Source organism: Schistocerca serialis, chromosome 1 (assembly GCF_023864345.2).
Source record: "Schistocerca serialis cubense isolate TAMUIC-IGC-003099 chromosome 1, iqSchSeri2.2, whole genome shotgun sequence".
NCBI classification, from domain to species: domain Eukaryota; kingdom Metazoa; phylum Arthropoda; class Insecta; order Orthoptera; family Acrididae; genus Schistocerca; species Schistocerca serialis.
In genome coordinates this window covers 319,381,615-319,395,449 of record NC_064638.1, presented here as the reverse complement: position 1 = coordinate 319,395,449, position 13,835 = coordinate 319,381,615, and positions in this window count along the sequence as shown.

Here is a 13,835-nt window from a genome sequence, read left to right as displayed (position 1 = left end):
TCAATTTCCAGGAGTGTATGTGCAATATATATACTTTTAATCCATGATCCATGTAACAACGATATTTTATATACGGTGGAAAATTTGTACTCATTGGATTACGCTGGCTTATTTATTGCGGGCATTATCGCAATTTTGACAGAAACACCCTCGACACCAATATCATTTATAAAGTAGCCAAAACATGACGATATAACTATTGAGTCTATTAAGAAAACGAATGCAACGAATGTAATAAATCCTGTGTAGGAGAGACGGACGTTTAAGCGGACCTGGACGTGAAATTACTGAAACTTTTTAAAACATATTTTTGTCACTAACTGAAATACAAATACCTCGTTTCATAAAATGTATTTTTTATCTACTTTTCAATTGTTGATCTGGTCATTGAACAAATGTCTGCGAACCAGCCACGCTCATGCGACAGGAAAGGAATATCACCATAAACATTTCTTGCCTGCCACAGTCATGGAAAGAATAAAGCCAATATACAGGGACCTTGCAGATACAAAATTGCTTAGCAGATGTCTACATGGCCATACACCAAACCCTAATGAGACTTCCAACAGCTGCCTGTGGCAAAGAGTACCAAAAACAGTGTTTGTTCTATTGACAGTACTTGGGTGTAATGGATGCTGTCATCTCTTTCAGTGATGGTGTAACTAGCAAGACAAAGCAAATGGGCAAATTAGGTATCCCACCAGGAAATAATATGACAGCAAGTAGTTGAAGCTGAAAGGGTTGAGGAAGTAAGCACTAACGGTCTAGAGTTAGGAAAAAAATCCCTGAAAAAGTCTACAGAGGATGAAGAAGCAGCTGGCCAGCAAGAATAATGCTGCTAGAATATTCTGAAAGAGGTATACGGTGACTCAAAAACACTGAAAACAATATTTTTTCATTTTATCGAAACTACATTTTCAGGACATGAGGTGCATATATCTTCGCAATGATTTGAGCTACGTTCGCCAAATTCCTCCAAAGTGAACCGTCTATTATACAGAACGTCGTATTTCTTAAAGTATAACAGATAATGAAGTAGATTTTCTTCTAAAGTTTTAGTTAATGTCATTCAGTGTCGGTGCAAAACAGTAACTTCCTTCGCATTGTAATTTAACAGTAACAGGCGATGAAAGCGAGGCGTAGACACGCAGCCCGTTGAACTCCAGATCCCCTTAAAACTAGATATACAGGATACATAAACATAAGCGAAATTAACCTTTCAAAAAATGTGTGTGAATTCCTAAGGGACCAAACTGCTGAGGTCATCGGTCCCTAGTCTTATACACTACGTAAACTAACTTAAACTAACTTATGCTAAGACCGACACATACACCCATGCCCGAGAGAAGACTCGAACCTCTGGCGGGAGGGGCCGCGCAGTCCGTGACATGACGCCTCAAACGGCGCGGCAAATTCGCGCGGCTGATAACCTTTCAATTTTCAGGACGCACTTCAGAGAATAATACACACTCCACTGAAAATGTCAAGAGAAATTTCAGTACTTTACAGATGATTTTAAAGCCCAATTGAGGACATGCTAGAAGAAATACCTGTACTAATCTACATTCACACAACTAAGCTCCCACCTCAAATGTTAAATCAACCAACAGAATGGCGCAGCAGAAAAATCATAGACAATTTCCATAGCACCTTAATCAGCACATGAAAGGCATTTCACCATGCATTAATCATCAAATACGCGACTACAAATGATTCATGGAAACCTTCAAGAGTACCTCAATTAGCATATGAATCGCAATCTATACAGTGAGAATTATAACAGCAAAATACTATTGTATGTAGATTTCATTGAAATACAAATTAAATAATATGTTTGATTTCAAGTAGTGCTAAAAGGTTCAAATGGCTCTGAGCACTATGGGCCTCAACTGCTGAGGTCATTAGTCCCCTAGAACTTAGAACTAGTTAAACATAACTAACCTAAGGACATCACAAACATCCATGCCCGAGGCAGGATTCGAACCTGCGACCGTAGCGGTCTTGCGGTTCCAGACTGCAGCGCCTTTAACCGCACGGCCACTTCGGCCGGCTGCTAAAAGGAAATGAAATATTTATTGTACAACTATGATGTGATGGAACACTGTCTTACACTGAATGTAGTGATTGATCTTAATACAATCACGAAGTAAATTGAAGACATCAAAGATTATATATGACACAATAACATTTGTTGCATCAACACCTGTCAAACGTTTGATAATATTTACGATAAATAAGCCAGCGTGGCGCACAGTGTAGTTCATTGAGGAACTTCTCCATTCCTTGTAAAATATCGTTTCATGTGAATCACATCATGCTGGGTAACGAAGGAACAACAATTAAGGAAAATGTATATTATGCAGATATGTTAACATAATGCAGTAAGGTGTAACTACGATTGTAACATATTTTAACGCAGATCGGAGATACATGTAAATGTTATGACATAAATAGAACTGTCCACAACGAACACATCCTAAATACAAAATATGTAAGTATTTACCATATGAACTGATAGGCTACATTTATTATCCACAGTCTACGCATAGACTCATTACAAATTTTATTCTCTGTAACAGGTGGCATCTGAAAATAGGCAAAGCCCGAAACTTGTCTGCCAACACTAAATAACTAGCAACTCTGGTATAAACTTTTAAAAATCTATTTCTTTCAGCTCTTGAAAGAGGAATATCAGACCTGTGTATCAACCCCCAGTAGCCGAAAACCGAACGGATGCAACTCGTATATAGTAGATAACAGTGGTATTGGTTTTACCAACTCTCGGACAATTTACTTTTAAACAATATATTCGAAATCGGATGAATTCTGAAAAAGGTTTGTTCCCACTATCAATTAACAAGCCAAAGTTTCGGATGTATTTCGCCTGTTTTAAAAAAGCATTTCTTTTGTTCTTGCTAATTTCTTTCCTTGTAGAATGCAAATGTAGGAGAGCTCCACTCACATCCACTATCATGCTTTTGTTCAGTATGCGGGCACAGTATGCTCATGTAAACACATTTGACCCGGAAATGTTTTGCCGTAAACATTGCCAGGCAACAGTGGGCGGCAATGCTGCCGTGACATTTGGGTGTAATTCGTGTGGCCGTTATTCCCAGACAACACTGCCGGCCTATATTGCCAGCAATAGCCAATTTTTACAGTCCGTGTAAAGGTACTTTTACTTGGTGTACAGGTGAAGGGGACTACTGATGATCGAATAAGATTCGTAATATCACGTTGCTTATTATGGTAAGTGATCATTTTTTCTGTTAAGTGATTTTTAATTAGTACTGTACCTTCAGGGACTACAATCTAAAACAGAAAATCCAATTTACAAATACATAATTTAAAGATATAACCGCGTCTACCTCACAAAGAATATTTTAAAATAAACATAAAGCAAAATACGGTCTACAGCCGTGGATCAGCATATGGTACATGTATTGCATCGAAGACACGTTGTCATACTAACTAAAAGTCAACCATGGTACTCCATACATGAAATGTCGTTTCTTATAGGAAGCGATAGATTTTTCGTGATAAACAGACTCCCACCACACTTTATCCAGGCTTTGGACTGGCTAAATGGCAAGAGCAAACTGTCATTTAGGCGTGTTTAAAATCAGTTTTTTGTATTTTTTATATTTTAATTTTTTGTATTTCATTCTTTTTAATTTATAGTTTATTTTAAATTTGTAAGTTACTCTGGGTATTTACATTTTGTAAATTCTCTCCGTACCTGTCGTCCAGCAGTAACATATGGCTTCATTCAAATTTTTGGACATAGGAGACTGCTTTCAAACAAGCCCTAATGTCACCATCCTCTTCATACTTTTCTACTATTTTTTCCAGCCTTTCATCAAGTTTCGTATAAGTTGTTATCTTTCGTTTGCCACCCATACTTAATTCTGACCTCATTAACGCGTATGCCGAGTTCTCTGCTTCTGTCTTCATTCACTCGATCGCGTCTTTAATTTTAGGATTCGGTTTTCCAAGAGGATAATTAATTGTGCCAACCTTCTACAGCGTTGGTGGTACGATGGCGCCATCTATAGCAGTTACAAAGACTGATCGGGTTTCTGTCATTTTCCACCCATTTATCTACAAAACAGTCGAAAAACTGAGAAAGCTTGGGGATATCCGGTGCTTGTGAATGCATCACGAGCCAACCATCGCAGACATCTTCAGGTCGAAGGAACGCCAGAGAAGCACACATGAGAATTTGCAGCCTTACTACTTCGTTTTCCCTGTCTTCGAAAGTAAGTCCTAAGCCTCCTCCAGAGAGATTTCTTTATATGGAAACGGCAGCCACGCACTTTAACCGACGGAGTCACAACTTTTAACGCAGAAATGGCAGCTGATTCGAAATCAACGGTGACATTATTAGGTTTCCATTCTGTCACATTATCCACAACATTGCGGAAAAGACGAACATATGTTTCTTTTCTTTTGTTTGGTAAGAATGCAAAAGTCACCGGATCGATACTTGTTTCGTACTTTGAACTGCCGATGACTGCATAAATAGTATATACACACATCAAAAAAAAGTTTTGCATCACCCCGGTTCCCAAACTCCTGAAGAGAGACATTGACTGTGGATATTGTATCATAGTCCCTTTGACTGTTCAGAGATGTCACTAAACCCGCCCAGCCCGCAGCTCGTGGTCGTGCGGTAGCGTTCTCGCTTCCCACGCCCGGGTTCCCGGGTTCGATTCCCGGCGGGGTCAGGGATTTTCTCTGCCTCGTGATGGCTGGGTGTTGTGTGATGTCCTTAGGTTAGTTAGGTTTAAGTAGTTCTAAGTTCTAGGGGACTGATGACCATAGATGTTAAGTCCCATAGTGCTCAGAGCCATTTGAACAAACCCGCCCAAAGATGTAAACAACCATGCATGAGTAGCGCCTATTAGACGGAGGGTGTCCGACAGCCGATCAGTTGCAGTTATTTCACCAGGAAGGAGATATACGGCTCTTATTGTCTGTAGTTCAACCATGCCTGGACGTTCAATACCGCGGTTCGATTGCGTCCGCATTGTTACTTTGTGCCAGGAAGGGCTCTCAACAAGGGAAGTGTCCAGGCGTCTCGGAGTGAACCAAAGCGATGTTCTGACATGGAGGAGACACAGAGAGACAGGAACTGTCGATGACATACCTCGCTCAGGCCACCTAAGGCCTACTACTGCAATGGATGACCGCTACCTTCGGATTATGGTTCGCAGGAACCGGGACAACAACGCCACCCTGTTGAATAATGCTTTCCGTGCAGCCACAGGACATCGTGTTACGACTCAAACTGTGAGCAATAGGTTGCATGATGCGCAACTTCACTCCCGACGTCCATAGCGAGGTCCATCTTTGCAACCACGACACCATGCCGCGCGGTGCAGATGGGCCCAAGAACATGTCGAATGGACCGCTCAGCATTGGCATCACGTTCTCTTCACCGTTGAGTGTCACGTATGCCTTCAACCACACAATCGTTTTACACGTGTTTGAAGGCAACCTGGCCACGCTGAATTCCTTAGACACACTGTCCAGCGATGGCAACAAGGTGGAGGTTCCCTGCTGTTTTGGGGTGGCATTATGTGGGGCCAACGTACGCTGCTGGTGGTCATGGAAGGTGCCGTAACGGATGTAAGGTACGTGAGTGCCTTCCTCCGACCGATAGTACAACCATCTAAACAGCATATTGGCGAGGCATTCGTCTTCATGGACGACAATTCGCGCACCCATCGTGCACATCTTGTGAATGACTTCCTTCAGGGTAACGACATCGCTCGACTAGAGTGGCCAACATGTTTTCATGACATGAAAGCTATCGAACATGGCTGGGATAGATTGAAAACGGCTGTTTATGGACGACGTGACTCACCAACCACTCTGAGGGATCTACGCCAAATCGCCGTTGAGGAGTGGGACAATCTGGACCAACAGTGACTTGATGAACTTGTGTATAGTATGCCACGACGAATACAGGCATGCATCAAAGCAAGAGGATGTGCTACTGGGTATTAGAGGTATCGGTGTGTACAGCTATCTGGACCACCACCTCTGAAGGTCTAACTGTATGGTGGTACAACACGCAATGTGTGGTTTCCATTAGCAATAAAAAGGGCGGAAATAAATTTTATGTTGATCTCTATTCCACTTTTCTGTACAGCTGCCGGAACTCTCGGAACCGAGGTGATGCAAAACATTTTTTGATGTGTGTATTTGTGAAAATGGCTTGTTACAGCATTTGAAGGTCCTATCCATAAAAAAAGTCTGTCTTTAGACCCTCTCTTCGTGTTTTTCAACTAAAAACCATGATCATATCTTCAAAGCTGTCATTACTTAAGAGAAAACTGCTGCCGTTATTCAAGTTTAGTAACTCTGCTTGAAGATCAACTCCTTGTCGTGTTTCTGGCCCTTTCTGATTGCCGTGTAATTTGATCCGGAGCATTGCTTGCTGTTCTGGCATTTCGGTAACAAAATCGTACTCTCGATTGTGCTAGTCACCTAACTCTTCGGTATATATTTTAGAAATCGAAGTCTCTTCCTCTCTGGATCTCTTCTTCGCCTGATTCAACCTCTTTTTTACTTCTAAGAGAGCGTCATCCATTACCCCCAACATTGATGCTCGTTTGAACTAAGCACCATACAGTCTTTGGTCTTAAGCATTCCTCGACAATATGTTTCGAACAGCTACATATCACAGTCCCATCTGCTTTGGTTCTCTTTACGATGTACGAGCAACCATCATATTGGGCACACGGTTTACCCTGGGTGGTTGTTGACAGTTTCATATCGAATGTATAAGCACACAGAGACACAGGGCGAAGGATCTGACCACTCCCAAAGTTAGACTCACACTGGCAGTGCACAGTGTCTAGCCAAGCGGTCATCCACTTCAGTGGACGAGGACTTCGTGAGTGCAGGGAGGCTGCGCCGCACACGAATCGTTTCCGGTGGATGACAACTCCCCGGGGCGCAGGTAGGTTCTGCCCTTGAGGAGGTAGCTTCCAGCAAAACTGGGTGAGAATTTCACACATTTCTGGCTGGGTGCGATTTTCATATATCTGTTCCAACGTTGTAGGAGCCACAGCTGTGTGCGGTTGGCTGGCAAACGGTTTGCACGACCTTGTTCCGGAGACGTCAAACGCCTCACCCAACGACTCACTGTACTAATGTCCACTGCCAGGACTCCGTGGACATTCTGCCAGCACCTGTGAATGTCTGTGATGCTCTGGTTTTCCACCAAAAGAAGCTCTCTGCTTGGAACTCACCTGTGTTATGAACTCCATTTTGAAGGATACGTATAGCGCCGCCACCTGTCGAAACTTCATGAAACTACAAGGGCTGAAGCTGGAATATTTCACGGTTTCCCACAATTCCGCGTTTTTTTCAGTCGTAACTGGCCGAGGAAAAAAATGTGTCACATTACTTTTAGTTATTCATTTCCTATAATTCTGTTAGCATCACTTGATTTAATTTGACCGCTGCACTTTCGTTGACACCCATTTCATAACCTCTCTTCAAGACCCATCCGAAGCGTGCACCATTGGAAAATTAAACTCCTTTTGCTTCCAGTCAATGACTTATTGGTCAGTGACACATTCAACATTTTGAAAAATGCAAATTTTAACGATTTCCTGTGCTACACACAATTGGATGATCGTTAATTGTAATAAATGTTCATGGAGTTAAAAATGTTGGCCGAGTCTAGTGGTAATTACAAAGGAAAAAAATACTCATCTTGTTTTTTAAATACATCCTTCAATCCGTTGCTTGAATTTCTTCTATATAGAACCCAGATTTTATTGCAGGTCTGGAAACACTATAGGTAAACGACAAACTGATTTGTATATGATTTTCATTTTTAGTAGTCTTAGATGCATTGCTGCTATCAATTACAGTGTTCACATTCCATGTGTATGCGATTCCCGAAAATGTTTACATCTCTCCTTTCCTTCCCGCCAGACAACATACAACCAATCTGCACACAGTTAACATCGTTCCAAAGTACTTCAGTAAAGATACAGTCACACTGAAATCGAAACATAGAACATTAAGTCGAAAATAGTTTATAGAAAATGGAATTCACTCAATAGCGCAATACAACAATTATGATAGTATATTCGCATAAACAAAATTTATCTTTTTGTAGTACAGCAATTTTATGAAAGTTGTTTTTTTTTTTTAACCACAGGGGTTAATTGTGTTAGCATGACATACACTACTATACAGTCAGAGTTTAAAACATTTCAAATAACATAGAAAAAAGGATAAGAGGAAGTGCAGAAACTAAGTTCAACGTTCGGGAAGTTCTGTCGCAGCCACTACTCCCGACTTGGTGAATCGCTTGAATGTCATCATTCACACAGAATGGTATCTCATAACTCAAGAATTGGCTCTACAACTACCAGTGCACAATGTAAGTGCTTATGTAGTGATTGAGAATCTTTGATATTCCAAGGAGTGCTCAAGATGAGTTCTACGAATGCTCACAACATTCCACAAGGTTCAGTGGAAAGCCATTTCATCTGAAATATTGGAGCAGTGTGAGGCTGGTCAAAAGAGACGCATTTCTGTCACCCAGAAATACATCACCAAATTGGCGTGGACGTCATTCCCTCATACATTCTATAGCCCAGACCTGATGCCCTCGGGCTTTCACCCTTTTGGGCCAATCAAGGATTTCTCCTTGGTTCACGCTTTGAGTAAAAACATAGTTAAGAGCTCAAAACAGGATTTTAATTTCGTTAAAAAAATACGAATAAATTATGCGAATGGTACGAAAATCGGTAGATGTGATGTACATATACAGACATATTATAACAATTTCTGAAAAACTGGATGATTTATTCAAGAGAAAAAGCTTCACAAACTGAGCAAGTCAATAAGCAGTTGATTCTACTCTGGCCCTTAAGAAAGCAGTTATTCGGCTTGGCAATGGTTAATAGAGTTTCTGGATGTCCTCCTGAGGGATATCGTGCCAAATTTTCTACAGTTGGTTCGTCAAATAATCAAAATCCTGAGCTGGTTGGAAGGCTGTGTCCATAATGCTGCAAACGTCGTCCGTTGAGACGAGATCCGGAGATCATGGTGCCTAAGGTAGAGTTTGGCTAGCCCAAAGAAAAGTAGTAATAACTCTCGCCGTGCGCGGACGGGCATTTATCTTACCGAAATGTAATCCCAGAATGGCTTGCCATGAAGGGCAAGAATACTGAGACGTGCCGTTCCGCTGTAAGCGTGTCGCGAATGACAAACAAAGGGGTGTTGCTACGTAACAGAACGGCATACCAGACCATCATTCCTGGTTGTCAGGCCACATGGAGGGAAATATTCAGGTTGGTATCCCAATACTGGTCGGGCAGTGTGTATACATGTTTTCCTGGTTATCTTGGCTCGTTAGATACTGACGAAAGTTGTACTCAACGAGATTCTAGGTCGAATACCAGGTTTTCTAAAATTTTTATTCAGTTTTTTGTCTGTACATTTACATCTCATTTACCGGTTTCCGTCCCATTCGAATAAATCCTTCGTTGTGCATCGTATTCTTTGTCTTAAGAGTGTCTTTTGATTTCACAAACAAATAGTGTGAGTGATGATTTGCGTGTGTGTCATTTTCTGCTTAATGGAGAAGGCACAGTACCTTATAAAGTCAAAAAGACCTCTATAGTGCCTGACTGACAGGACAATATAAATGTAACCATCACAGGAAATACTTATCCAAGTATTTTCACTTGTCAATGAGAACCAGTACTCGAAACGCGTCGTGCTAAGCATGAAAGCAAAAATACATAACTGATACAGTATTTCATTACTTAAATCACAGGATATTTCACCAACGGGGAGTACCAGCTCCTACATATTGCTGATGTAAGGCAGTTGAACCTAATATGCAATTTCTTGAACACTTTATATAGAAATATTGCTTCATTGCGATTTGTGGCACAACGATGTTGCTCACTACGGCCGCACATCCATTATTTAACACTTCCTGCTGACAATTGACTGGTCTAATGCACGTCTGTTGTTTACAGTTGTTAGTTCGAGGTGCCATCGATCGCCGTTACTGCTCTGACGTCGCTTATACAACAGGAAAACGTCTATACTACTATTATGTATCGTTGGACAACTACTGAGCAGTAGCTTTCCCGGGTCAGTGACAACCATAATATCAAACAGTACTGACAACTACAACATTGTTGTAGCCTTAGTGTTGCATTACTCTAATACGTAATTTCTAGTAATAGATATCATTATTGAGCTAAAATTATTGAAAAGATGGAAACTGTAGTCACGGTTACGTTTGAATTCATCTGAGAAGTTAATCGGTTTTAGTTTTCCTGTCATCATCACATCTTAAAAAAAGAAACGCAACAAAGCACGCGTACAAAAAGCAACTACACGTCCTTTGTCACTGGTATTTCTAGATACGTTTTTTTTTTTTAGATATGGGCATGACTGATCCCCTCCAAAAGTCAAAGTGGCTTCATTTCATTATTGAAAAAGCCAATATACAGGGTGGTCCATTGATCGTGACCGGGCCAAATATCTCACGAAATAAGCCTCAAACGGAAAAACTACAAAGCACGAAACTTGTCTAGCTTGAAGGAGGAAACCAGATGGCGCTATGGTTGGCTCGATAGATGGCGCTGCTATAGGTCAAACGGATATCAACTGCGTTTTTTAAAAATAGGAATCCCCATTTTTTATTACATATTCGTGTAGTACGTAAAGAAATATGATTGTTTTAGTTGGACCACTTTTTTCGCTTTGTGATAGATGGCGCTGTAATAGTCACAAACATATGGCTCACAATTTTAGACAAACGGTTGGTAACACGTAGGTTTTTTAAATTAAAATACAGAACCTAGGTACGTTTGAACATTTTATTTCGGTTGTTCCAATGTGATACATGTATCTTGGTGAACGTATTTCTGAGAACGCATGCTGTTACAGCGTGATTACCTTTAAATACCAAATTAACGTAATAAATGCTCAAAATGATGTCCGTCAACCTCAATGCATTTGGCAATACGTGTAGCGACATTCCTCTCAACAGCGAGTAGTTTGCCTTCCGTAATGTTCGCACATACATTGACAATGCGCTGACGCATGTATTCAGGCGTTGTCGGTGGGTCACGATAGCAAATATCCTTCAACTTTCCCCACAGAAAGAAATCCGGGGACGTCAGATCCGGTGAACGTGCGGGCCATGGTATGGTGCTTCGACGACCAATCCACCAGTCATGAAATATGCTATTCAATGCCGCTTCAACCGCGCGCGAGCTATGTGCCGGACATCCATCTGATGGAAGTACATCGCCATTGTGTCATGCAGTGAAACATCTTGTAGTAATATCGGTAGAACATGACGTAGGAAATCAGCATACATTGCACCATTTAGATTGCCATCTATAAAATGGGGGCCAACTATCCTTCCTCCCATAATGCCGCACCATACATTAACCCGCCAAGGTCGCTGATGTTCCACTTGTCGCAGCCATCGTGGATTTTCCGTTGCCCAATAGTGCGTATTATGCCGGTTTACTTTACCGGTGTTGATGAATGACGCTTCGTCTCTAAATAGAACGCGTGCAAAAAATCTGTCATTGTCCCGTAATTTCTCTTGTGCCCAGTGGCAAAACTGTACACGACGTTCAAGGACGTCGCCATGCAATTCCTGGTACATAGAAATATGGTACGGGTGCAATCGATGTTGATGTAGCATTCTCTACACCGGCGTTTTTGAGATTCCAGATTCTCGCGCAGTTTGTCTGCTACTGATGTGCGGATTAGCCGCGACAGCAGCTAAAACACCCACTTGGACATCTTCATTTGGTGCAGGTCGTGGTTGACGTTTCACATGTGGCTGAACACTTCCTGTTTCCTTAAATAACGTAACTATCCGGCGAACGGTTCGGACACTTGGATGATGTCCGGGAAATCGAGCAGCATACATAGCACACGCCCGTTGGGCATAATGATCACAATAGGCATACACCATCACGATATCGACCTTTTCCGCATCTGGTAAACGGCTTATTTTAACGTGGGTAATGTGTCATGAAGTAAATACCGTCCGCACTGGCGGAATGTTACGTGATACCACGTACTTATACGTTTGTGACTATTACAGCGCCATCTATCACATAGCGAAAGAAGTGGTCCATGTAAAACATTCATATTTCTTTACATACTACACGAATATGTAATAAAAATGTGGGTTCCTATTTAAAGAAAACGCAGTTGATATCCGTTTGACCTATGGCAGCGCCATCTAGAGGGCCAACCAAAGCGCCATCTGGTTTCGCCCTTCAAGCTAGACGAGTTTCGTTCTTTGTTGTTTTTTCGTTTGATGCTTATTTCGTGAGATAATTGGTCCGGTCACTGTCAATGGACCACCCTGTATAAGGCGATTTCTGTTTCAAATTTGTTTCCTCGGACGATTTAAGCTTTTGTGCGTTACAATTCTGCTTTCGTAGGCGCTCAGTATGATGGTTGTACTGTGTAAGGAATGCGAGGTTTATTCGCTGCCAGTAACGTGTGGACGGGTCGAAGGTTGACTTCTTTGCTCGCTCTCCGCACTGCCTCCTCAGCCGGTCAGTCTAAAAGTGTACACGTGGGAGTAACATACGTTCTCCTCGTATTTGTATCAGTGATACTTAAGTCAGTGGTTACTTCTTTGTAGTCGAAACCTTCCTACATAAGTACATACAATCGTATAATGTTCTATGTGTATTAAAGACCTTTTTTTCATTCAATGTACATGTCGTTTTCTCCTGGATGATAAAAAGAAAAGACGCTCCAGTTATTTCTGTGCCCAGAGAAAGAAATTCGACTCCCTAATTTGTTATTCCTCACCGATCTTTTACTCGCCTTTATACCTATGGGCGCTAGCGTAGGCTTGTGCCCCGCCTGTGACTCGGAGGTAGCTACTCTTGTCCGGAATAAATTTTCACCTGCAATGTTTGGCCAACAAGAGGAGGAGATGCAATAAGTCACACAAATCTGAAGGCTGTATATTCAACTAAATACTTAGGGATTACAATTACAAATACCCTAAACTGGAACAATCACATATATAATGTTGTGGGTAGAGCCAATCATAGACTGCGATTCATTGGCAGAGCACTTAGAAGGTGCAACAGGTATACTAAAGGGACTGCTTACACCAGGTTTGTCCTCCCTGTTCTGGAGTATTGCTGTACGGTGTGGGATCCGCATCAGATGGGACTGACGGATGACACGACAAAGTGCAAAGAAGGGCAGCTCGTTTTGTATTATCGCGGAGCAGGGGAGATAGTGCCACAGACATGATACGTGGATTGAAGTGGCAATAATTAAAACAAAGACTTTTTCGTAGCGAGCGGGATCTTCTCATAAAATTTTAATCACCAGTTTTCTCCTGCGATTGCGAATACATTCTGATGGCACCCCTCCCCCCCCCCCCCCCTACATAGGGAGCAATGAACATGACAATAAAGTAAGAGAAATCAGGGCTCGCACAGAAAAATTTAAGTGCTCATTTTTCCCTCGCACCGTTCGAGAGTGGAACGCTAGAGAGACAGTCTGAAGGTGGTTCATTGAACCCTCTGCCAGGCACTTTATTGTGAATAGTGGAGTAATCACGTAGATGTAGATCTCAAAGTTCCTGATCACCTTAGTATAGTGCGTCATGGAATGACGCTGTTCATGGTAATTCGTTCGTCACGTGATAACCCCCCACCCACTCACCAATTGGGCAACACCCATCTCGGCCCCCTTAGTGCCACTGGTGCTGGTGCTACTCAAGAAGGGTGGTTATACACCGGCATCCGGTTTCACTATCTCCCTTCTCTTTCATTGGC